The following is a 26,974-nucleotide window of genomic DNA, read 5'->3' as shown; positions in this document are numbered from 1 at the left end:
CAGCCTGAGTACCAGGGAGTATTAGCTGGACATGGGGGTGGTGGTTGGTAGTGGTGGGAAGTGGAAAAAATGATGAACAATGCGTTGCTTCCGAGGCATATCCCAGTCACATTTGTTAACTTTCCACGTGGATGCTGGACACTTACTTCAACATCTGAGGGAGCAAGCATGCACATTTTCCTACCAGAAGATGGCCTAGAAGCTTCTTAAGGTAGGGGACTGTGTATGACTTGTTCATCCCAGCAGTAGTACGGAGAAAAGTCAAGACCCTAGTAGACATTTATCTGTAATTTCCTACCTCCACCGTGGAAGTAGGAATAAAGTGAGAAGGGAAGGAGTTATAATGGGGAGGAGCTCACAGTAATTGAGCTCACAGAATCCTAGACGCTTTCCACATGATAGCCTACCAAACAATCCCAATAACCGTATGACATAGTTCTCATCTCTTTTACTGTTGATTTCAAAGAATGAGCTTCCGATTGCTTTCTAGATTTATGTTGTGACAAAAGCCAGAGGAGGAGTATGAGATGTCTACAGTTAGCTTCCTGTATTAGTCAGCTCTCAGTAAGTTCCTCTATGGTCACAAAGCATAACCCGCAAATCTCAGTGGTTTATTACAGCAAATGTTTGTATCTTGCCTGCAGTACATATTAGCTGTGGATTAGCAGGTTCACTCCACATGTTTGTCCTGGGACACAGGCTGATGGAGCCAGACCATTCTTAGGCGGAGGGAAGAGTCATGGCAGAACATCACAGTGCTTCTTAAAGTTTTTGCTTAATTATAAGATTGATCATTTCTGCTCCCATTCCATTTGTTAAAGCAAGTCACATGACTGAGCCTGATGTCAACTGAATGAAAAGTATACTTCCTCCACTGGGAGGGATTCCAGGGAAGGGCTGTGTAGAGATGAGCCTAGGAGTGACAAATATTGTCCACCAAGTATTCAAATGACAAGTGTCCAGCAATGCTTTTGAATGAAAGCATTTTCTCTTTAAAAATATTTATGTATTGACTTTATTGGCCAATGGTGTTCACCAAACTCAGGATATGGGGAGCAAAATAATAAATCTAGGTTGATTAACTTAATTGATTAGACTACGTCATCAGAGTCCCAATTTTACAGGAACAGTTGTCCTTGCACTAGGAAAAAGCTCCTTGCTCTGGCAACAGGCTGGCTCTTTCTCCACGTTAGCACACGTTAACACCTGTTCTCATGAAGAAGTAAGTAAGGCAGACTAGGTTGGTTAGAACAAACATAGCAAGGAACAAACCCTCAGCCTCTAGAGGTATTGACAGGGGCTCATGGTCAACCCTTCTTCATTGAAAGTGACCATGAGAAGCAGCTCACTCAGTGGTGAGTAGAAATAGGTTATTTTCAATAAATATTTCTTGCACACCTCCAACCTGGAAGTTTGAAATAATATATGTACGACCTGGTCCCTGCCCTCAAGGAGCTCAAAGTCAAGGCCGGGGAAGGTACTACCATGGATGACTTCATGGAAAAGCTGAAGGAGCAGAGAAGCCTAGGTGGAGGAATTGGGGCTCAGCTGGATTTGGAAAGATGTGCAGAGGACAACTAGGCTTTCTCAGTGTAGGGCTGATCTTTCTACCTCAGTGGCTCTCTTCTGGCCCTTGGGAAAAGGAGGCGCTCAAGGGTAAGTACATTGCTGGTGGTCATATAGGTGATATGTGCTGAGCTAAGGTTTGAACCCATGACTGCTCTAAGGCTTATTCTTTTTCATTCCATTGGAGTGTGTTCCAGAGGTGGGCTGATGGAGCTCCAAAGAAAGCTTGGTTATGGGAATGAGTGGGCTGTGGAACTCAGGCTCATGAAGCAAGGGATTCCTGTGGCAGTATTTGACTGTGAGGATGGGGGTCTGGGGGATAAGAGAGTACCTTAAAATGTGTTTATTATTATTTATTTTTATCAGTAATATTACTACTTTGTGTAGAGATTGACAACTTTCAAAGCACTTTGTCTTCAAAACTGAGCAATGTCAAATCATTTCTTTAAAGAGAAACAGGGTTTACAATATAACATATTAGGTGACAATAACACCTTCACTTTGTATTTATTTATTTAGTTTAATAGCTTGATTGAGGTATGATTTATACAACGTAGCGTTCACCCATTGTGAGTATACAGTTCAGTGGTTTTATTAGCTTTATGAACTTGTGCAGCCATCACCACAGTCCAGTTGTAGAACATCTCCAGTGCCCTAAAACGTTCCTTCATGGCCGTTTACAGTCAATTTCCCTCCTCCCACCCCTGTCCTAGGCAGCCACTGAGCTGCTTTCTGTTTCTGTAAATTTGAAGATCAGCACATATGAATACACAATATTCTGTGTCTGGCTTCTTTTACTTGGCACAATGTCTTTGGGTTCATCAGTATGTAGTATGTACCAGTAGTTCCTATCAGTTGCTGAATTGTTTTCCATTGTACAAATATGGCACATATTTTATTTTGTTTTAAATTTAATTTTTTATTTTATATTGGAGTATAGTTGATTTACCACGTTGTGTTAGTTTCAGGTGTACAGCAAAGTGATTCAGTTATACATATACATATATCCATTCTTTTTCAGATTCTTTTCCCATATAGGTTATTAGAGAATATTGAGTCGAGTTCCTTGTGCTATACAGTAGGAACTGTATATGATGATCTATATTATATATAGTAGTGTGTATATGTTAATCCCAAACTCCTAATTTACCCCTCCCCCCCCAGCCACATTTCCCCTTTGGTAACCATAAATTTGTTTTTGAAGTCTGTGAGTCTGTTTCTATTTTGTAAATAAGTTCATTTGTATCATTTTCTTTTAATATTCCACATATAAGTGATATCATATGATATTTGTCTTTCTCTGTCTGACTTACTTCACTTAGTATGATAATCTCTAGGTCCATCCAGGTTGCTGCAAATGGCATTATTTCATTCTTTTTTATGGCTGAGTAATATTCCATTGTATATATGTATCACATCTTCTTTATCCATTCCTCTGTCGATGGACATTTAGGTTGCTTCCATGTCCCGGCTATTGTAAATAGTGCTGCAATGAACATTGGGGTGCATGTATCTTTTTGAATTATGATTTTATCCAGATATATGCCCAGGAGTGGGATCATATGGTAGTTATGTTTTTAGTTTCTTAAGGAACCTCCATACTGTTCTCCATAGTAGTTGTATATGGCACATATTTTAAAGTCCAGTCACCAGTTGTTGAACATTTGTATGATTCCTTAACTTTAAATAGCACTTTTAAATTTACAAATCACTTTGATATACATTATCTCAGTTGACCCTCATGAATCATAGGAAGAAGTCAAAGCAGGTTGTTATTCTCATTTTATAATGACAAGGATGATAATAATAGCTGACATTTATTGAGCTCTTACTATTTGCAGCACTGCTCTAAACATGCTATGTGTATTAACTCATTTAATCTTTGCAACAGCCTTATGGGGAAAGGGCCATTATTATCCTCGTCTTTTTTAAAAAAATATTTATTTGTTTATTTTTGGCTGCGTCAGGTCTTAGTTGTGGCATGCAAGATCTTTTGTTGCGGCATGCGGGCTTCTCTCTAGTTGTGGCATGCAGGCTCCAGAGTGCGTGGGCTCAGTAGTTGTGGTGTGTGGGCTCTGTAGTGGTGGTGCATGGGCTCAGTAGTTGCAGCGTGGGCTTAGTTGCCCCGCGGCATGTGGGATCCTAGTTCCCCGACCAGGGATCGAACCCGCGTCTCCTGCATTGGAAGACAGATTCTCAACCACTGGACCACCAGGGAAGTCCCTATTATCCTCATCTTTTAGATTGGTAGACTGGTTCAAAGAGGTTAAGTAATATTCCCAAATCTTTGTAGCCAGTAAGTGGCAAAACGGGGGTTTAAAACCAGGCAATCTGACACCAGTAGTGAGGCCTAGAGAAGTTAGGAGATGACTTGACTTACTCAAGGCCATTGCTAGTAAATGGAGGTGTTTCTCTCTCTCTCAACATGGGCATATTTGATATAAGTTTATTTATCAGATCCCAGAGAATTTTAGACAAAATTGGACACCTTGGACGTTAATATGTCTTTTTGTATGGATGATAATATGGCTGAGAAAAGAAAGAAAGATGTATATGTCCTGTTCCAAAATCGCATATCTGGTCAGAGGCAGGGCCTGGATTAGATTCCAGTTCTCCTGACTCCAGAGTTGGTACTTTTGTCATTAGCCTCTTCCTTAAAGATCAATACAAAGCCTGATGTGATGGAAACATTTAGGATCCTTGGAGACAGAAAGAGAATGAGCTTGTATTAAATAGGGGGATTCTGAAATGGGAAGTAAAAGCTGAAGGAGGCATAATTCTTTGAGTTTGGAGCACAAAGAATGCATGTCTGACAGGGCTTGAAACCTACTTTAGCAAATTCTTGAATTCACAGGTGACTGGGCCAGCATGAGAATTCCATGTGTGTCATGTATCTATCTATACAGAGAGAAGAGGCCACAGTCCTATCAGAAAGGGTTGGTGTTAAAAAATTTTTCTTTTAAATTTAGCTACAGCAGACTCTGGAAACTATTATCAACAAGTACTTCCCAAAGTGAGTCCTTGGAAAGAAAATAAATCGAGTTTCCCCTGAGAGCCCCTCTCAAAATTTCAGCTCTAGGAACTTCAAATATGTTAAATGTAGTGCCTTTCTCTCATCGAATGTTCAACTCATTCCTTTGTCCTCACGTTGTGTGTGAGGGTCCCTGGTGTTACAGCTTTATCTTTCATTAGATCCTCTTTAGGAGTATATTCTTCTTGAGCTTTCCAGATGGTATTCCCATTTTCTTTCGTTGTACTGTTTTGTTTTGTTTCATCTTCTCTACGTTACTCTCTTTGTTTTTGCTGTTGTTCTCTTTACTTAGCCTCCCTTGGGAGATGGTGCAAGCCTTCTCCTCAGGGCTGTGGTGCACGGTGGGGGAAAGTGTGCATGGTGGGGCACTGCCGGGGAGACAAAGTCTGCAGAGCTGCCTCTCAGACACCAGATTCTCCCTTCATCATGGCTTATTAGACTTTTTGCTTTCCAGGCTCTAGAGGCACAAATTCAAGGCGGGATTTTTACTTCCCCATACTCTTTTATCAAGGACAGGCCTATCCAGAGATTTGAGTTATTCACAACAACTATGTTTGTTTTGGTTGTTTGTTTGTTTATTTTCTCTTCTTACAGGGGAAGTTCAGGAGCATTACACAGAGGAGGCAGAATGGAGGACGGCCTGGAAGGACTGATGAGTCAGATTGTACAGGTTTTGGGGAAGTCATATTCCAAGCAGAAGGTTGGTTTACAATAGCAAATGTGTGAATTCATTTGAGTCACAAGCTAAAGTGTTTAGAGAATAAAATAGCTCAGCGTGACTGGTCCTGGGTCTGTGTTTATGGGTCAGGGCTGGGGTAATGCTGTGGAAGTTAAGCCTGAAAGGAGGAAGAGCCCCGTCCACCACTGTAAGCGGTTTGAAGGACCTTAATCTGAATTAGATCATAGAAGGTCAAGACTGCAAGCAAGGAAAACCAGAGCTATTATAATAATTATGTGTGAAATTATAGTAATCTGGAAGAAGGTAGAGGTTGTGGATAGATACAGAGGTAGGGAAGTATTTGAGAGAGACTTAAAAGGAAAAGTCAATAGGATTTGGTAACCAGCTGGAGAGGAGAGGCAGCAGGGAAGAGGAATGTTGGAATTTTCACTTGTTTCTAGGCTGGGAGATGAAAACTATGGTTTTAAAATGCAAAGGTGAAAAGAAAGTAAATAGACTAACCCCAAAGGCCATTTTTGGATACAGGCTATCTAGAGATCAGTCACAGACCTGCTGAGCAGACAGAATTGATTCAGTGGCTTCCTGAGGTTTGTGTCCTCCTCTTGTGCATAGTGTCTAATTGTTGGACCAGAGAGTAGCAGGTTTCTTCTTCATCAGAAAATTTCCACATACTGATTCCAATTCAATACTCTGATTAATTTAAAATTAATTTTACTAGTAAGAAAAGAAGTGGGCAGGGAATAGACAGGTTTGTGGGGAGAGGAGAAAACATGAGAGGAGGGGATTACATTCATTATGATTCTTATTTCTGAGGTGCTTCCCTGGTGCAGTGGTTTCTAACCCTGACTTTGCATCAGAATCATCTGGGGACATGTAAAAAAAAAATCAATAAAATCAAATTCTGCCCTAGATCTACTGAATCAAAATCTCTGAGGCTGTGGCTGAGAAATCTGTGTTTTTTGAAACTTCTCCAAATGATTCCTTAATGTGTTAAAAAGAAAACCAAAATATTGTTGGAGACTCAGATACAATGTATTTTCTTGAAGGTAATTTTGTCTTAGAACTGGTTTTCTCAAGCTGTTCATATTGTGCAACCCTCCTTTTACCCTGACATATATTCAGTGGTTGTCTAAGTTGTCTCAGGCTGCCATAACAAAATAACATAGACTGGGTGGCTTAAACAAAAGAAATTTATTTTCTCATAGTTCTGGAGGCTGGGAAGTCCAAGATCCATGTTCTAGCAGGGTTTGGTTTCTGGTGAGAGCCTTCTTCCTGGCTTGCAGACGGCCGTGCTTCTTTGTGTCCTCACATGGTGGAGAGAGAGAGAGAGATCTCTGGTGTCACTTCTCTTTTACAAGGATACCGGTTCTATGGGGTCAGAGCTTCATCCTTATGATTTCGTTTAACCTTAATTGCCTTCTTAGAGGCCCTTTTTCCAATACAGTCACATGAGGGGTTAGGGCTTCAACATATGAATTTTAGGGGGACACAGTTCAGTCCTTTGCAGTGGTCTACAAAGTCAGTCTCATTGTCAACAATAGTAACAGTAAGACACATACATATAGAATGTTTTCTAGCTTCTTTTCACTATAGTTTTTAACACTTTGCTTCCTTTCTCACTTTTTCAATTTGCAAAGCAAAACTTAAAAATCAGTGATAGCAAGAAATAAAGTTCTTTAGAAATGTCAAAGAGATACAGTCAGTTGTTTGATAGGACATATCAGAGTAGTCCTAGTGTCCAGAATATCAGAATAGTCCAATTATTTTGATGCTTGAACCACTTGCACAGAACAATATACTTTTATAATTTGTTCAGGGATTAAAATAATTATTTTGTTATTCAAGTAAAATTTTTAATTTTAAGTTAGCATATAATTAAAGATTGTTTTATAAATTTAATTTTAATGATAACAACCATAATATACATGTGGCAGGGTTGTGTTCTCCCTCCTCTTGTCTACTCCCATTTCTGGGGCTTGAAATATACCCAAGTACAAATAACCAAGAAAGCCCTTTTGAACGTACCTCAAAAGGTGCCGAAAAAAAGACAGAGGTTTTCTTTTGTTTTGTAGCACAATAGTAAAACAGGATATGTCAAAAAAAAATTCTGCTCTGGCAATGTGAAAGTTCAGCCTGTCTTGTAGATAACCCAACCTGAGGTCAGACTCTAATAGGGGCTTTTCCCCCCACCCCATCTCACTCCACCTCCAGCCACATCTAGTGATCCAGAAGAGAAATCAGATGGGCAAAACCTGCTTTGAAAGTCGAGAAGAGAAAGGAACAGGCTTGGTTTGGGTGCAGTTGGGAAGCAAAAAGGTGTTAAAGGATCTTGAGGTTGAGGGAAGGGGAGAAGAATAAGAATGTAAAAAGAGATGGGTTGGAGAAAAGAATCAGAGGAGCTGGACTGAAGCTCTCCTCCTCCTGCTGTACCTGTGGAGAAGTTTTTCCATTAAGATCAGAAACAGCACAAGGATATCCCCTCTCTCCACTCCTTTTCAAAATTGTACCGGAAGTCCTTCCTAACACAATAAGACAAGAAAAGGAAATAAAAGATACATAGGTTGGGAAGGAAGAACTAAAAATTGTCTTTGTTTATAAATGACACAACTGTCTATATAGAAAATCCAACAGAATCAACCAAAAAAAGAAAAAAAAAAGCCCTACTGGAATAAGTAAGCAATTATAGCAAGGTTGTAGGATACAGGGTAATATACACAAGTCAGTCATTTTTCTATATACCAGCAATGAACAATGGAATTTGAAATTAAGAACACATAATAAATAAAGCAAAAATGCTATTTTGCTTTAGCATTCCCCAAAATAAAATACTTAGTTATAAATCTAACAAAACATTTACAAGATTTATATGAGGAAATCTATAAAGCTTTTTTTTTTTTTTTTTTTTTTTTTTTGCTGTACACGGGCCTCTCACTGTTGTGGCCCCTCCTGTTGCAGAGCGCAGGCTCCGGACGCGCAGGCTCAGCAGCCATGGCTCACGGGCCCAGCCACTCCACGGCATGTGGGATCTTCCCGGACCGGGGCATGAACCCGTGTCCCCTGCATCGGCAGGTGGACTGTCAACCACTGTGCCACCAGGGAAGCCCCTATGGGAAGGTTTTTAATCACAGTTTCAATTTCTTTACTGTGATTGGTCTGTTCATATTTTGTATTTCTTCCTGGTTCAGTCTTGGAAGGTTATACCTTTTTAAGAATTTGTCCATTTCTTCCAGGTTGTCCATTTTATTGGCATAGAGTTGCTTGTAGTAGTCTCTTAGGATGCTTTGTATTTCTGCGGTGTCCGTTGTCACTTCTCCTTTTTCATTTATAATTTTATTGATTTGAGGCCTCTCCCTCTTTTTCTTGATGAGTCTTGCTAGAGGTTTGTCAATTTTGTTTATCTTCTTAAAGAGCCAGCTTTTAGTTTTATTGATCTTTGCTATTGTTTTCTTCATTTCTATTTCATTTATTTCTGCTCTGATCTTTATGATTTCTTTCCTTCTACTAACTTTGGGTTTTGTTTTTTCTTCTTTCTCTAGTTCCTTTAGGTGTAAGGTTAGGTTGTTTATTTGAGATTTTTCTTGTTTCTTGAGGTAGGCTTATATAGCTATAAACTTCCCTCTTAGAACTGCTTTTGCTGCATCCTGTAGGTTTTGGATCATCATGTTTTCATTGTCATTTGCCTCTAGGTTTTTTTTGATCTCCTCTTTGACTTTCAGTGATCTCTTAGTTACTTAGTAACATATTGTTTAGCCTCCATGGGTTTGTGTTTTTTACATTTTTCCCCTGTAATTTATTTCTAATATCACACCATTGTGGTTGGAAAAGATGCTTGATATGATTTCAATTTTCTTAAATTTACTGAGGCTTGATTTGTGACCCAAGATGCGATCTATCCTGGAGAATATTCTTTGTGCACTTGAGAAGAAAGTGTAATCTGCTGGTTTTGGATGGACTGTCCTATACATATCAATTAAATCTATCTGGTCTATTGTGTCATTTAAAGCTTGTGTTTCCTTATTAATTTTCTGTCTGGATGATCTGTCCACTGGTGTAAGTGAGGTGTTAAAGTCCCCCACTATTATTTTGTTACTGTCGATTTCCTCTTTTATAGCTGTTAGCAGTTGCCTTATGTATTGAGGTACTCCTATGTTGGGTGCATATATTTTTATAAATGTTATATCTTCTTCTTGGGTTGATACCTTGATCATTATGTAGTGTCCCTCCTTGTCTCTTGTAACATTCTTTATTTTAAACTCTACTTTTTCTGATATAAGAATTGCTACTCCAGCTTTCTTTTGATTTCCTTTTGCATGTAATATCTTTTTCCATCCCCTGACTTTCAGTCTGTATGTGTCCCTAGGTCTGAAGTGGGTCTCTTGTAGACAGCATATATACAGGTCTTGTTTTTGTATCCATTCAGCGAGCCTGTGTCTTTTGGTTGGGGCATTTAATCCATTCATGTTTAAGGTAATTATCTATATGTATGTTCCTGTTACCATTTTCTTAATTGTTTTGTGTTTGTTATTGTAGGTACTTTTCTTCTCTTGTGTTTCCCACTTAGAGAAGTTCCTTTAGCATTTGTTGTAGAGCTGGTTTGGTGGTGCTGTATTCTTTTAGCTTTTGCTTCTCTGTAAAGCTTTTGATTTCTCTGTTGAATCTGAATGAGATCCTTGCTGAGTAGAGTAATCTTGGTTGTAGCTTCTTCCCTTTCATCATTTTAAATATATTGTGCCACTCCCTTCTGGCTTGTAGAGTTTCTGCTGAGAAATCAGCTGTTAACGTTATGGGAGTTCCCTTTTATGTTATTTTTCATTTTTTCCTTGTTGCTTTTAATAATTTTACTTTGTCTTTAATTTTTGTCAGTTTGATTATTATGTGTCTTGGCATGTTTTTCCTTGGGTTTATCCCACCTGGGGCTCTCTGCGCTTCATGGACTTGGGTGGCTATTTCCTTTCCCATGTTAGGGAAGTTTTTGACTAAAATCTCTTCAAATATTTTCTCGGGTCCTTTCTCTCTCCCTTCTCCTTCTGCACCCCTATAATGTGAATATTGGTGTGTCTAATGTGTCCCAGAGGTCTCTTAGGCTGTCTTCATTTCTTTTCATTCTTTTTTCTTTATTCTGTTCTGTGGCAGTGAATCCCATCATTCTGTCTTCCAGGCCACGTATCTGTTCTTCTTCCTCAGTTATTCTGTTATTGATTCCTTCTAGTGTATTTTTCATTTCAGTTACTGTATTGTTCATCTCTGTTGGTTTGTTCTTTAGTTCTTCTAGGTGTTTGTTCTTTAATTCTTCCAGGTCTTTGTTAAATATTTCTTGTATCTTCTCAATCTTTGCCTGCATTCTTTTTCCGAGGTCTGGATCATCTTCACTATCATTACTCTGAATTCTTTTTATGGAAGATTGCCTATCTCCACTTCATTTAGTTGTTTTTCTGGGGTTTTATCTTGTTCCTTCTTCTGGTACCTACTCCTCTGCCTTTTCACTTTGTCTATGTTTCTTTGAATGTGGTTTTCATTCCACAGGCTGCAGAATTATAGTTCTTCTTGCTTCTGCTCTCTACCCTCTGGTGGATGAGGCTATCTAAGAGGCTTGTGCAGGCTTCCTGATGGTAGGGACTGGTGGTGGGTAGAGCTGGTTGTTGCTCTGGTGGGCAGAGCTCAGTAAAACTTTAATGCACTTGTCTGCTGATGTGTGGGACTGGGTTCCCTCCCGGTTGGTTGTTTGGCCTGAGGCAACGCAGCACTGGAGCCTACCTAGCTCTTTGGTGGCGCTAATAGCAGACTCTGGGAGGGCTCATGCCAAGGAGTACTTCCCAGAACTTCTGCTTCCAGTGTCCTTGTCCTCACAGTGAGCCACAGCCACCCCCCGCCTCTGCAGGTGACCCTCCAACACTTGGAGGTAAGTCTGGATCAGTCTCCTATGGGGTCACTGCCCCTTCCTCTGGGTCCCATTGCGCACACTACTTTGTGTGTGCACTCCAAGAGTGGACTCTCTGTTTCCCCCAGTCCTGTCGAGGTCCTGCAATCAAATCCTGCTAGCCTTCAGTCTGATTCTCTGGGAATTTCTACTCCCGTTGACAGACCCCCAGTTTGGGAAGCTTGTCATGGGGCTCAGAACTTTCACTCCAGTGGGTGGACTTTTGTGGTATAATTGTTCTTCAGTTTGTGAGTCACCCACCCAACAGTTATGTGATTTATTTTTTCTACTTTTTTTTTTTCTTTTTCCTTTTTTTTTTTTTAACATCTTTATTGGGGTATAATTGCTTTACAATGGTGTGTTAGTTTCTGCTTTATAACAAAGTGAATCAGTTATACATATACATATGTTCCCATATCTCTTCCCTCTTGCGTCTCCCTCCCTCCCACCCTCCCTATCCCACCCCTCTAGGCGGTCACAAAGCACCGAGCTGATCTCCCTGTGCTATGCGGCTGCTTCCCACTAGCTATCTCCCTTATGTTTGGTAGTGTATATATGTCCATGCCTCTCTCTCGCTTTGTCACAGCTCACCCTTCCCCCTCCCTATATCCTCAAGTCCATTCTCTAGTAGGTTTGTGTCTTTATTCCTGTCTTACCCCTAGGTTCTTCATGAAATTTTTTTTTCTTAAATTCCATATATATGTGTTAGCATACGGTATTTGTCTTTCTCTTTCTGACTTACTTCACTCTGCATGACAGACTCTAGGTCTATCCACCTCATTACAAATAGCTCGATTTCGTTTCTTTTTATGGCTGAGTAATATTCCATTGTATATATGTGCCACATCTTCATTATCCATTCATCCAATGATGGGCACTTAGGTTGTTTCCATCTCTGGGCTATTATAAATAGAGCTGTAATGAACACTTTGGTACATGACCCTTTTTGAATTATGGTTTTCTGAGGGTATATGCCCAGTAGTCGGATTGCTGGGTCATATGGTAGTTCTATTTGTAGTTTTTTAAGGAACCTCCATACTGTTCTCCATAGTGGCTGTACCAATTCACATTCCCACCAGCAGTGAAAGAGTGTTCCCTTTTCTCTACACCCTCTCCAGCATTTATAGTTTCTAGATTTTTTGATGATGGCCATTCTGACTGGTGTGAGATGACATCTCATTGTAGTTTTGATTTGCATTTCTCTAATGATTAATGATGTTGAGCATTCTTTCATGTGTTTGTTGGCAGTCTGTATATCTTCTTTGGAGAAATGTCTATTTAGGTCTTCTGCCCAATTTTGCATTGGGTTGTTTTTTTGTTATTGAGCTGCACGAGCTGCTTGTAAATTTTGGAAATTAATCCTTTGTCAGTAGCTTCATTTGCAAATATCTTCTCCCATTCTGAGGGTTGTCTATTGGTCTTGTTTATGGTTTCCTTTGCTGTGCAAAAGCTTTTAAGTTTCATTAGGTCCATTTGTTTATTTTTGTTTTTATTTCCATTTCTCTAGGAGGTGGGTCAAAAAGGATCTAGCTGTGATTTATGTCATAGAGTGTTCTGCCTATGTTTTCCTCTAAGAGTTTGATAGTTTCTGGCCTTACATTTAGGTCTTTAATCCATTTTGAGCTTATTTTTGTGTATGATGTTAGGGAGTGATCTAATCTCATACTTTTACATGTACCTGTCCAGTTGTCCCAGCACCACTTATTGAAGAGGCTGTCCTTTCTCCACTGTACATTCCTGCCTCCTTTATCAAACATAAGGTGACCATATGTGCGTGGGTTTATCTCTGGGCTTCTATCCTGTTCCATTGATCTATGTTTCTGTTTTTGTGCCAGTACCATAGTGTCTTGATTACTGTAGCTTTGTAGTATAGTCTGAAGTCCAGGAGCCTGATTCCTCCAGCTCTGCTTTTCGTTCTCAAGATTGCTTTGGCTATTCGGGGTCTTTTGTGTTTCCATACAAATTGTGAAATTTTTTGTTCTAGTTCTGTGAAAAATGCCAGTGGTAGTTTCATAGGGATTGCATTGAATCTGTAGATTGCTTTGGGTAGTGGAGTCTTTTTCACAATGTTGATTCTTCCAATCCAAGAACATGGTATATCTCTCCATCTATTTGTATCAGCTTTAATTTCTTTCATCAGTGTCTTATAATTTTCTGCATACAGGTCTTTTGTCTCCTTAGGTAGTTTTATTCCTAGATATTTTATTCTTTTTGTTGCAGTGGTAAATGGGAGTGTTTTCTTGATTTCACTTTCAGATTTTTCATCATTAGTGTATAGGAATGCCAGAGATTACTGTGCATTAATTTTGTATCCTGCTACTTTACCAAATTCATTGATTAGCTCTAGTAGTTTTCTGGTAGCATCTTTAGGATTCTCTATGTATAGTATCATGTCATCTGCAAACAGTGACAGCTTTACTTCTTCTTTTCCGATTTGGATTCCTTTTATTTCCTTTTCTTCTCTGATTGCTATGGCTAAAACTTCCAAAACTATGTTGAATAAGAGTGGTGAGAGTGGGCAACCTTGTCTTTTTCCTGATCTTAGTGGAAATGCTTTCAGTTTTTCACCATTGAGGATGATGTTGGCTGTGGGTTTGTCATATATGGCCTTTATTATGTTGAGGAATGTTCCCTCTGTGCCTACTTTTTGCTGGGTTTTTATCAAAAATGGGTGTTGAATTTTGTCAAAAGTTTTCTCTGCAGCTATTGGGATGATCATATGGTTTTTCTCCTTCAATTTGTTAATATGGTTTACCACATTGATTCATTTGCCTATATTGAAGAATCCTTGTATTCCTGGAATAAACCCCACTTGATCATGGTGTATGATCCTTTTAATGTGCTGTTGGATTCTGTTTGCTAGTATTTTGTTGAGGATTTTTGCATCTATGTTCATCAGTAATATTGGCCTGTAGTTTTCTTTCTTTGTGACATCCTTGTCTGGTTTTGGTATCAAGGTGATGGTGGCCTTGTAGAATGAGTTTGGGAGTGTTCTTCCCTCTGCTCTATTTTGGAAGAGTTTGAGAAGGATAGGTGTTATCTCTTCTCTAAATGTTTGGTAGAATTCGCCTGTGAAGCCATCTGGTCCCTGGCTTTTGTTGGTTGGAAGATTTTTGATCACAGTTTCAATTTCAGTGCTTGTGATTGGTCTGTTCATACTTTCTATTTTTTCCTGATTCAGTCTTGGCAGGTTGTGCCTTTCTAAGAATTTGTCCATTTCTTCCAGGTTGTCCATTTTATTGGCATAGAGTTGCTTGTAGTAATCTCTCATGATCTTTTGTATTTCTGCAGTGTCAGTTGTTACTTCTCCTTTTTCATTTCTAATTCTATTGATTTGAGTCTTCTCCCTTTTTTTCTTGATGAGTCTGGCTAATGGTTTATCAATTTTGTTTATCTTCTCAAAGAACCAGCTTTTAGTTTTATTGATCTTTGCTATCATTTCCTTCATTTCTTTTTCATTTATTTCTTATCTGATCTTTATGATTTCTTTCCTTTTGCTAACTTTGGAGTTTTTTTGTTCTTCTTTCTCTAATTGCTTTAGGTGTAAGTTTAGGTTGTTTATTCGAGATGTTTCCTGTTTCTTAAGGTGGGCTTGTATTGCTATAAACTTCCCTCTTAGAACTGCTTTTGCTTCATCCCATAGGTTTTGGGTCGTCATGTCTCCATTGTCATTTGTTTCTAGGTATTTTTTAAATTTTCTCTTTGATTTCTTCAGTGATCACTTCGTTATTAAGTAGTGTATTGTTTAGCCTCCATGTGTTTGTATTTTTTACAGATCGTTTCCTGTAATTGATATCTAGTCTCATAGCATTGTGGTCGGAAAAGATACTTGATACAATTTCAATTTTCTTAAATTTACCAAGGCTTGATTTGTGACCCAAGGTATGATCTATGCTGGAGAATGTTCCATGAGCACTTGAGAAAAATGTTTATTCTGTTGTTTTTGGATGGAATATCCTATAAATATCAATTAAGTCCATCTTGTTTAATGTATCATTTAAAGCTTGTGTTTCCTTATTTATTTTCATTTTGGATGATCTGTCCATTGGTGAAAATGGGGTGTTAAAAGTCCCCTACTATGAATGTGTTACTGTCGATTTCCCCTTTTATGGCTGTTAGTATTTGCCTTATGTATTGAGGTGCTCCTATGTTGGGTGCATAAATATTTACAATTGTTACATCTTCTTCTTGGATCGATCCCTTGATCATTATGTAGTGTCCTTCTTTGTATCTTCTAATAGGCTTTATTTTAAAGTCTATTTTGTCTGATATGAGAATTGCTCCTCCAGCTTTCTTTTGATTTCCATTTGCAAGGAATATCTTTTTCCATCCCCTCACTTTCAGTCTGTATGTGTCCCTAGGTCTGAAGTGGGTGTCTTGTAGACAGCATATATAGGGTCTTGTTTATGTATCCATTCAGCCAGTCTTTTTCTTTTGGTGGGAGCATTTAGTCCATTTACATTTAAGGTAATTATTGATATGTATGTTCCTATTCCCATTTTCTTAATTTTTTGGGTTTGTTATTGTAAGTCTTTCCCTTCTCTTGTGTTTCTTGCCTAGAGAAGTTCCTTTAGCGTTTGTTGTAAAGCTGGTTTAGTGGTGCTGAACTCTCTCAACTTTTGCATGTCTGTAAAACTTTTAATTTCTCCATCAGATCTGAATGAGATCCTTGCTGGGTAGAGTAATCTTGGTTGTAGGTTTTTCTCCTTCATCACTTTAAATATGTTCTGCCAGTCCCTTCTGGCTTGCAGAGTTTCTGCTGAAAGATCAGCTGTTAACGTTATGGGGATTCCCTTGTGTGTTATTTGCTGTTTTTCCCTTGCTGCTTTTCATATGTTTTCTTTGCATTTAATTTTTGACCATTTGATTAATATGTGTCTTGGCATATTTCTCCTTGGATTTATCCTGTATGGGACTCTCTCTGTTTCCTGGACTTGATTAACTATTTCCTTTCCCATATTAGGGAAGTTTTCAACTATAATCTCTTCAAATATTTTCTCAGTCCCTTTCTTTTTCTCTTCTTCTCCTGGAACCTCTATAATTCGAATGTTGGTGCATTTAATGTTGTGCCAGAGGTCTCTGAGACTGTCCTCAGTTCTTTTCATTCTTTTTTCTTTATTCTGCTCTGCAGTAGTTATTTCCACTATTTTATCTTGCAGGTCACTTAACCGTTCTTCTGTCTCAGTTATTCTGCTATTGATCCCATCTAGAGTATTTTTCATTTCATTTGTTGTGTTGTTCATCGTTGTTTGTTTCATCTTTAGTTCTTCTAGGTCCTTGTTAAATGTTTCTTGCATTTTGTCTATTCTATTTCCAAGATTTTGGATCATCTTTACTATCATTATTCTGAATTCTTTTTAAGGTAGACTGCCTATTTCCTCTTCATTTGTTAGGTCTAGTGGGTTTTTATCTTGCTCCTTCTGCAGTGTGTTTTTCTGTCTTCTCATTTTGCTTATCTTACTGTGTTTGGGGTCTCCTTTTTGCAGGCTGCAGGCTAGTAGTTCCCATTGTTTTTGGTGTCTGTCCCCAGTGGTTGGTTCAGTGGGTTGTGTAGGCTTCCTGGTGGAGGGGACTAGTGCCTGTGTTCTGGTGGATGAGGCTGGATCTTTTCTCTCTGGTGGGCAGGTCCACATCTGTTGGTGTGTTTTGGTGTGTCTGTGGACTTATTATGATCTTAGACAGCCTCTCTGCTAATGGATGGTGTTGTGTTCCTGTTTTGCTAGTTGTTTGGCATAGGGTGTCCAGCACTGTAGCTTGCTGGTCGTTGAGTGAAGTTGGGTGCTGGTGTTGAGATGGAGATCTCTGGGAGATTTTCGCTGTTTCATATTATGTGGAGCTGGGAGGTCTCTTGTGGACCAGTGTCCTGAAGTTGTCTCTCCCACCTCAGAGGCACAGCACTGACTCCTGGCTGTAGCACCAAGAGCCTTTCATCCACACGGCTCAGAATAAAAGTGAGAAAAAGTTGAGAGAAATAATTAGTAGTAGTAGGAAGAAAGAAAGGAAGGAAGGAAGGAAGAAAAAAAGAAGAAAAGAAGGAAAGAAGGAAAGAAAGAAAGGAAGGAGGGAGGGAGGGAGGAAGGAAGGAAGGAAGGAGGGAAGGAAGGAGGCAAGGAAGGAAAAAAGATAAAGTAAAATAAAATAGAGTAAAATATAATAAAGTTATTAAATTAAAAAATAATTATTAAGAAAAAAAATGAAAAAAAAAAACGGACGTATAGGACCTTAGGACAAATGGTGGAAGCAAAGCTATACAGACAAAATCTCACACAGGAGCATACACATACACACTCACAAAAAGAGGAAACGGGGAAAAAATCATAAATCTTCCTCTCAAAGTCCACCTCCTCAATTTGGGATGATTGGTTGTCTATTCAGGTATTCCACAGATGCAGGTACATCAAGTTGATTGTGGAGCTTTAATCCGCTGCTGCTGAGGATGCTGGGAGAGATTTCCCTTTCTCTTCTTTGTTCTCACAACTCCCAGGGGCTCAGCTTTGGATTTGGCCCGTCCTCTGCGTTTAGGTCGATGGAGGGCGTCTGTTTTTCGCTCAGACAGGATGGGGTTAAAGAAGCTGCTGACTCGGGGACTCTGGCGCACTCAGGCCTGGGGGGAGGGAGGGGCACGGCGCGCGGGGCGGGCCTGCGGCGGCAGCGGCTAGCGTGACGTTGCACCAGCGTGAGGCGCGCCGTGCGTTCTCCCGGGGAAGTTGTCCCTGGATCCTGGGAACCCGGCAGTGGCGGGCTGCACAGGCTTCCCGGAAAGGAAGTGTGGTTAGTGACCTGCGCTCGCACACAGGCTTCTTGGCGGTGGTAGCAGCAGCCTTACCGTCTCCTGCACGTCTCTGGGGTCCGCGCTTTTAGCCGCGGCTCGCGCCCGTCTCTGGAGCTCCTTTAAGCAGCGCTCTTAATCCCCTCTCCTCGCGCACCAGGAAACAAAGAGGTAAGAAAAAGTCTCTTACCTCTTCGGCAGCTCCAGACCTTTTCCCGGACTTCCTCCCGGCTAGCCGTGGTACGCTAAGCCCTTCAGGCTGTGTTCACGCCGCCAACCCCAGTCTTCTCCCTGCGCTCCGACCGAAGCCCGAGCCTCTATGGGATTTGATTTTATTGTGATTGTGCCTCTCCTACCGTTTCATTGCAGCTTCTCCTTGGTCTTTGGATGTGGGGTATATTTTTTGGTGAGTGCCAGTGTCTTCCTGTCGATGACTGTTCAGCAGTTAGTTGTGATACCTGTGCTCTTGCAAGAGGGAGTGAGTGCACGTCCTTCTACTCCACCATCTTGAACGAATCTCCTCGATATTTTATTTTTTAAACATTAGTTTTTGCTGGATTATAAACATTTTGATTGGAATTTGGTTAAAAGAATGCAAATTTTGTATATGACTGAAAGTAAAGACAGTTTAAAACTGTCTTGGGATATGGTGGCTCATTGTTCTCAGTTGAGTGAGAAAGCAACTGAATGACTGGTGGTGACAATACTTACCTGATATTCACCAATCATCATTCATATGCATTTGAGGGAGCTCAGAGTCGTTCAGACTGTGCTGTTTTCAAGTACAAAAATTTAAGTAAATATTTTGCTTATTGATTTTGGAAAAATAATGGAAACAGATAACATGGCTGTCCTTGAGGACATGAAGCCCCAGAACAACTGCATGCAAGGAGAAATGATGAGCCACTGAAATTTGTCAGTGTGATACTTGCAGGAAAACAGAGGCTTGGCATGCTGGGCGGCTGGAGACGCATCATCAGTCGTGAGAAATAAATTCTCAGTTACTTAGTGCTCAGAGCAGGTAAAAGAATATCAATCAACGCAATGAATGCTTGCGTCTAATTGTGTTCACCTCTTTACATGGATTTTGCTTTCATTTACCCTTCTCAAGGACACCCAGAACAAATTCTTATTATTTTTTATTATCTTCATTTTATAGATAAGGAAACTAAGGCCAAAGAGGTTAATACATTGCCCAAGGCTACATTGCTGGTAAAGAGGAGTCAATTCCAAAGCCAAGCACCATGACTCAAGGATATGGGCTTTGTACTTCCACACTGTCTATCTGTTACTCAGTGTGTAAATGGAACGTCAGATTTTTTTGAATTCATAATGTGTCCTGCAAAGGGCTTGGATCAAGATCCAGTTGTGTCACTTGGTGCAGGCTGGCACTCATGAGTGGAAGGTCAGCAGCTTTCACACATCTCTTGTGTCCTCAGCATTCTGTGCTTGGCCTGGGCATAGTGGCACTCATTTTGAGACTGTGCTCCCACAGGACAACTCCTCCTCCGTTTGCTCGACCTTTTAATGGGGGTAGAGTAAGAGTACCTAGTAAAACAGGAGACAAGCAGCTGTTTAAGGTATGTAATGTAGGGAAATGTTAGCTGCCCAGCACCTGGAGGCTGTGATGTCTCTGTCCCATGAGATGTCCAGTGCAGGTGCAGTCCCTCCAGCTGGGAAAAGGGGATGTAATTGGTCCCAACTAGCTCATTGCCTGTTGTATTTCCCAGAGTATTGTAACATGTTGTATTTCCCAGAGTATTGTAACAAAGTACCACACAGTAGATGGCTTAAAACAACAGAAATCTATTCCCTCACAGTTCTTGAGACTACAAGTTCAAAATCAAGGTGTTGGCATGGTGATGCTTCATATGAAACTTTGGGTAGAATCCTTCCTTGCCTCTTCCTAGCTCCTGATGGTGGCCAGCAATCCCTGGCATTCCTTGGCTTGTAGTTGCATCACTCCAATCTCTGCCTCTGTCATCACATGGCCTTCCCGCTGTGTGTCTGACTCTTCACATTGGCATTTTTCTCTTCTTATAAGGACACTAGTCATGTTGGATTAGGGCCCACTCTAACGACCTTATCTTAACTGAATTACATCTGCAAAGATCCTATTTCTGAACAAAATCACATTACAGGAACAAGGGACTGGGACTTCAACATATCTTTTTGGGGGACACAAATCAATCCACAATATCTGGTAACCCAGTAAGAGCTCCTAGGTTTCTGTAATAGACGATCATCTTTATCTCCACATTACACAGTGTGTTAGCCCAAAGAGGAAAATTCCATAATTTAGAGAACATTATTAATTTAAAAATCTTTTAAACTGAAAAGAAAATATCTAGTTAACTTCTGATTGATGGATATGCATTCCTTTTAGGAGTAGAAAGTATGATTTTGTGGAGGGAAAAAGATAATCGGAGCTTTCACCTTTTTTACAAGCTTACATCAAACTAGTCAAACGCCTGAGTACAGAAGGATTTTTATGTGTTTATGGGAACACAAACTCTGGAATTATGGAGTTAAAATTTTTATTCTCATTATAACCATGGACATTGATCTTGATGGTACCACTGAAAGTAGAAGTAGAATTCTTCCTTATTTTTAGAGCTTTTATCAAGTCTGCAGTGTGCAAGGTTTCCAACAGTACAAATAAGATGCTGTCTACCTTCAAATGACACTCACCCTTGTTTCCCTCCAGAGGTAGGAAAGTACCAGCAAAAACTATCTTTGCCCTTGGCAACATGTAATTTAAAAGAATGTACTGTACCAAACAGGAGAAAGGTAAACGATAAACAGAGTGAATGAGAGAGAGAAAGGCAAACTCTAGCAAAGAGCAATACTCCTGTTGCACTCATGTTAGGATAATTTATTCTGTTGCTTAGAGAGGCATTGATAATATATATTTTGGTTTCATTATTTTTTAATACTCTTTTTGCACTTGAATCCATCTTTGCTGCTAATCCCCTTTTAAAGCAAGACCTGACTTCTCTCTCTATGAGCTGGTTTTGTGAACAAGTAGATCAAATTTATAATCTGGAGCTGACAGTTCAGAGGCTGAGATGACTACACTGATGTGGGGATGATGGTTGTTCACCAAGTCACCTGAGGGTACACCACATTTCAGGATCACATTGTTTAAAATGCAGAGAAATCCTTGGACATTGCCAGAGGGAGGTAACACAATCTGATGGATATAAATGAGACCAAAGGAAGACAACATTTTTTATCCTAGTTCGATTAAGGCTTGTAGAGAATGTACTATACAAATTGATGCAAAAAAATAAAAATCAAGGTTGCTTAGTACACCTAGGAGAGCTTCTGTTTTTGTATTTATTTAGCCAATTCCAACATATTTATAAATGGTCATGCATTTGCACAGATTTTAATCTACATTGGCGAGTCACAAGTCTCACTCTTGATGCTCCTAGATGTTTTTTGTTTGTTTGTTTGTTTTTTGTTGTCTTTCTTTTGCGGTACGCGCGGGCCTCTCACTGTTGTGGCCTCTCCCCTTGCGGAGCAAAAGGCTCCGGACGTGCAGGCTCAGCGGCCATGGCTCACGGGCCCAGCCGCTCCGCGGCACGTGGGATCCTCCCGGACCGGGGCACGAACCCGTGTCCACTGCATCGGCAGGCGGCCTCTCAACCACTGCGCCACCAGGGAAGCCCGCTCCTAGATGTTTAACAGTGCTGACCTACCATCAAATAATGCTGACCTACTATCAAATAATGCTGACTTACTATGGTGGAGAGAAAAAAAGCAAGATTTTTAAAGTTCTCAATTGGCAAGGATAATGCATCATAGGCTACCTAAGTCCCCAAATTGGCTAGTCTTATTCTGTAGACATAAAGATGGAAGAGTTTTTCCAAATAGGCAGAGTTGACCTCATTTTCACAATGCCATTGCTGCCCGTGCTGGGGAGCACTAAAAGGACTTGCTGGTTTGACACGGATTCACTCCATTTTGCTTATTCACTGTCCTCAGTTGAACTTGTGCAGTTTTCTATGGGTCCTAGCTGACTCCATGAATTAGCTGTGGGCATTGCTATATAGCTGGTAGAAAAACAGTATTTGCAAACATCACTCATTGTTTTCTATGAACCCTTGTTACCTGCAGGACAATGTCCAAGTGTCTTAACTTTGCACTCAAGGCCATGTCCAAATGCATCTTTTCACCTGTGCCCGAAGCTTCAGCCAAACCAGTCCATTCTTCTTTGGACAGGCCCTGAGCCTTCTTTCCTCCAGTCCTTTGTATATGCTGCTTATTCTACTTGAAATAAGTCATAGTTAATTTAATTCTACCCATCCTTCAGGTTTCACTTCTTCATGAAGTCTGTAAGAGATAACCTTTCAATTTAGTCTTGTGATGATCTCACCGAGGGGATTTACTCGAAAAAGGCAAAGCAGACTCTAATCGTGGCAGAGGGATCTTCTTTTGCATATTTTTTCCCCCTTACCTTGAAAAGAGTCAAAGACCGGCATTTAAGACTTTTGGCTCAAAAGGAATCAGGGATTTTGAGGTAACATTGTGTGGTCAGCAGGGCCCAGGTGGAAGAATGTCATGATTGAGTGAACTTGTCATAAGTCCATCCAATGGCAGCTAGACCTCCTGATCTAAGGAGGAAGAAAGCCAATAACAGATTTCCTCCCTTGCAGCACTTCTGATATAACTGCTTTAGAGTAAACACTTGAGCATCAAGCAGCTGGTTTTCCTCTGGAAGATAGAAGTCAAAGAGGCAGGGACAGTTTTCATGGTCACAGTCCTGGGCTGATGCAGTGGCATCCATTTTCAAAGGAGGTAATATTCTGGCTCTCCTGTAGGGACATAATTCTAAATCCTGAGAGTTTCATCTTTTGGTTGTGGCTTTAGTGTTCTCTCCAACACTCTCTTTCAGCTTCAAGGCTGATGTCTGGAGGACATTTGAAATAATGGCTCCAGTGGGAGGCTGAAACCTCAATCTTGTCATTGACAGAGGATGCACCTTCCATCTTAAATTTTGTTAAGGCTGCAGTTTTACAGACACCTCTTATTGCTGTTTTTGTTGAAAGTACAGAAGCATTGGTTGCTTTTGTACCTTGGAGGCTTGGAACCGTGGGTCTCTAATTAAACTTAGATTGAAGAACTCAGGCAGGGAACACTTCTTTCATTAAGGCAGTGTTTCCTTTTAATCTCAGTTTGCAGACTTGATAGCTCTGGTCTGAGTTTATTTCTCTCTGTTAGGTTTTTACTAAAAGTGACAAGAAAAAGCCAACACATGTATCATTATGAATATCTCAACCATATCACCTAACACTGGAGTCCATCAGCATTTGACTGTTTGGCTGCCCCATTATAAGGGTCATCAGCTTTCCAGCTGGCTTGCCTCCACTAAGCCTTGACATATTTTGGTTTAAGTTCCTAGAGGCACTCCACTCTCAGGTACTGGCTTCTGTATCACTAAGATTTTATTTGGCTGATTAAAAGAAAAATCCGAATAAATAGCTCAAGCAGTATAGAAGTTTATTTATCTTTCATGTAAAGAACTCTAGAGGCAGGCAGTCTGGGGCCAAAACACAGTCTCCTATTTTTCTGCTATGCCATCCTTTGCACTTAGATTCCAGCTTTTGAGGTTGCCTCATAGTCCAAAATGGCTGCTGGGGTTCCAGACATTTTGTTCAAATTTTACACAGAAATTGTACAGAGGAGAAAAGGGCAAAAGACCCCCCTCCTTGTTGAGTCTTCCTCCCTAGTAGTGGGTAGAGAATATAGTATTCTAGTTGACATACTGAGGTCTATAATTAAATCAGGATTCTGTTAGTAGAGAGAAGAAGATGGAATTTGGATAGACAACGATCTCACTGTCCTAACGATTTCTCTAGCATTTAACCATCTCATATGGCAAATACTAGAAATATTTTTAAGCCTTTGAAGGTACATCTTACAAATACAAAACAAAATGCCCAAAACTACTCCTGGCAAAATGATTTGTATTAGCAAAATGTTGAAAACGACCTAAATATCCACTCTTAGAGTAGTTGAATAGCCACAAAATGTAATAATTTGCCACCATGAAAATGACAAAAAATGATCTTTATGAAACTATATGGAATGATTTCCAGGATACATTGTTAAAGAAAGCAAGGTGCAAAAGAGGATATGTAGTGTACTACCTTTTGTGTAACAAAAAAGGAGAAATTAGAACACATACAAACACACACAGCTTGGTTTTTCAAAAAAGAAACACAGGAAAGACAAGCTAGAAACGAATGAAAGTGGTTATATAAGCAGGTAGGTGAGAATTGAGGAAGGGACAGGGCTGGGAACTAGACTTCCCTGAATAAACTTTTAAATAGTTTTGAATTTTGTGATGTAATATTCACGTAAATATTTTATATATTCAAAAATAAACAAGCAAAAAGGATGAAATAAGAAGCAAACACTAAAACTGAATACAAACACAAACAATCCTTACAGTGTATAAAGTTGATATCCTAACTACTACACAGAAAAAGGAATTAATTCAAGTAGGTGTACAATATAATGACTTGATATTATATATATATTATGAAATGATCACCACAATAAGTCTAGTTAACATCCATCACCTCACCTAGTTACAAGATTTATTTCCTGTAATAAGAACTTTTAGGAAGTAATCATTTTTATTGTCTTTATTTGCTTTATTTTCAGTTGTTGTTTTTATTTACAATGATATGCTTATACTACTATATTCTTATTAATCAAGTTGAGAGATTACCTATTGACTTCCTGTTTTGATTGGTGAGGGTTTATCTCTTTTGGGACTCCCACCTCCTCTTCTCCAGTCTTCCCAATATGGATATAGTGCTACTCTAAGTGATCAAAAATCAATACTTATATGAATGTATTCATTTATTGTAGAGTGAAAATTTTTCAAAGTGCTCTTTTTTTCTTTTGCCCAATTTCCATTCACTTACATTTAATTTCTCTAAATGTTCTACCATATTTTGTATCTCATTTGTTTTCCTCCCCTTTTTTCCTTGAAGGCTTTGGAGTCAACTTCTTTGCTCTTGATCATTGGCCTGATTGTTCTCTAGACCTGCCATTTGGGGACTCTCCTTCACCACGTTTTTAGGTTGAATCCACCATTTTGGGTTTCCTTCCCTTTCTTTTTCTTGGTTAGTTCTATTATTTTGTTGGAGCATCTTGCCAAGCAGAATCCTTAGAAAAGATGCACCTAAGGAGAATTTATGAATTTACACAAATATCTTTCTTTTACCTCACACTTGACTGATAATTTTACAGAGCATTAATTTCTGAAAATCATTTTTCCTCATATTTGTGACAGTTTTGGTCTAATGTTCTCCAGATACAGGGTTATGAATGAGAAACTCCATGCCATTCTTATTTTTGGTAGATGACCTATATTTTCTCATTTGTATTATTCAAATTTAGTGGACAAAATTTCTAATGATGTGCCCTAGGTCTATTTTTAAAAATTCAGTGTATTGGATACTCAGTGGGAATTTTCAGTCTGACAACTTGTACTTGTTATCTCCGGGAATTTCTCTAGTATTATTTCTCTGATAATTTACATCTTCCAATTCTTCTTTTTCACCTCTGAAACTCCTGTTAGCTGATTGAACCAACTTCTAATTCTTGCTTTATGGATGCCATTTCTTTTGACTACCTTTGCGAAATTTAATCTACTGTCTCAGAGATCATAGTTTCTCTTGAACTTCTCAGTTTTCCTAGAGAAGGTGTCCTCTGGAGAATGGACATCTAGTTCCTGGGTTTTATATTTAGGGTGTGGAAGGCAAAGAAATAACTGAATGTTTCACATACGAAGTTTTAACCAAAGCCCCTGTTTCAGGCTAGTCCCTCAATTCTATGCCTCTGTTCTGTATCTTGCATCTCTAAGGATTGAGCATCCTCAGAACTTTATGAGGAAAATTGTCCCTCATCTAGTTTCTATCCCTTCTGTAAGCAATTTGCTTTATGGTTTTCTCCATCTTGATTAACTGATTACAGGAAGCTTCCAACTGCTTTACGTTTTTTTTTGTTTTTTTTTTAACATCTTTACTGGAGTATAATTGCTTTACGTTGTTGTGTTACTTTCTGCTGTATAACAAAGTGAATCAGCTATACGTATACATATATCTCCATATCCTCCCCCCTTGCGTCTCCCTCCCACCCTCCCTATCCCACCCCTCCAGGCAGTCACAAAGCACCGAGCTTATCTCCCTGTGCTATGCGGCTGCTTCCCACTAGCTATCTACCTTACGTTTAGTAGTGTATATATGTCAATGCCACTCTCTCACTTCGTCCCAGCCTACCCTTCCCCCTCCCTGTGTCCTCAAGTCCATTCTCTATGTGTGCGCCTTTATTCCTGTGCTGCCTCTAGGTTGTTCAGAACCATTTTATTTTTTTAAGATTCCATATATATGTGTTACCATATGGTATTTGTTTTTCGTTTTCTTACTTCACTCTGTATGACAGACTTTAGGTCCTTCCACCTCACTACAAATAACTCAATTTCGTTTCTTTTTATGGCTGAGTAATATCCATTGTATATATGTGCCACATCTTCTTTATCCATTCATCTGTTGATGGACACTTAGGTTGCTTCCATGTCCTGGCTATTGTAAATAGAGCTGCAATGAACATTGTGGTACATGACTCTTTTTGAATTAGGTTTTCTCAGGGTATATGCCCAGTAGTGGGATTGCTGGGTCATATGGTAGTTCTATTTGTAGTTTTTTAAGGAACCTCCATACTGTTCTCCATAGTGGCTGTACCAATTCACGTTCCCACCAGCAGTGCAAGAGTGTTCCCTTTTCTCCACACCCTCTCCACCATTTATTGTTTGTAGATATTTTGATGATGGCCATTCTGACTGGTGTGAGATGACGTCTCATTGTAGTTTTGATTTGCATTTCTCTAATGATTAATGATGTTGAGCATTCTTTCATGTGTTTGTTGGCAGTCTGTATATCTTCTTTGGAGAAATGTCTATTTAGGTCTTCTGCCCAATTTTGCATTGGGCTG

The sequence above is a fragment of the Monodon monoceros genome, unplaced genomic scaffold (assembly GCF_005190385.1).
Source record: "Monodon monoceros isolate NGI ecotype Baffin Bay Population unplaced genomic scaffold, NGI_Narwhal_1 Super_Scaffold_15, whole genome shotgun sequence".
NCBI lineage: Eukaryota > Metazoa > Chordata > Mammalia > Artiodactyla > Monodontidae > Monodon > Monodon monoceros.
This window is presented reverse-complemented; position numbering follows the sequence as displayed.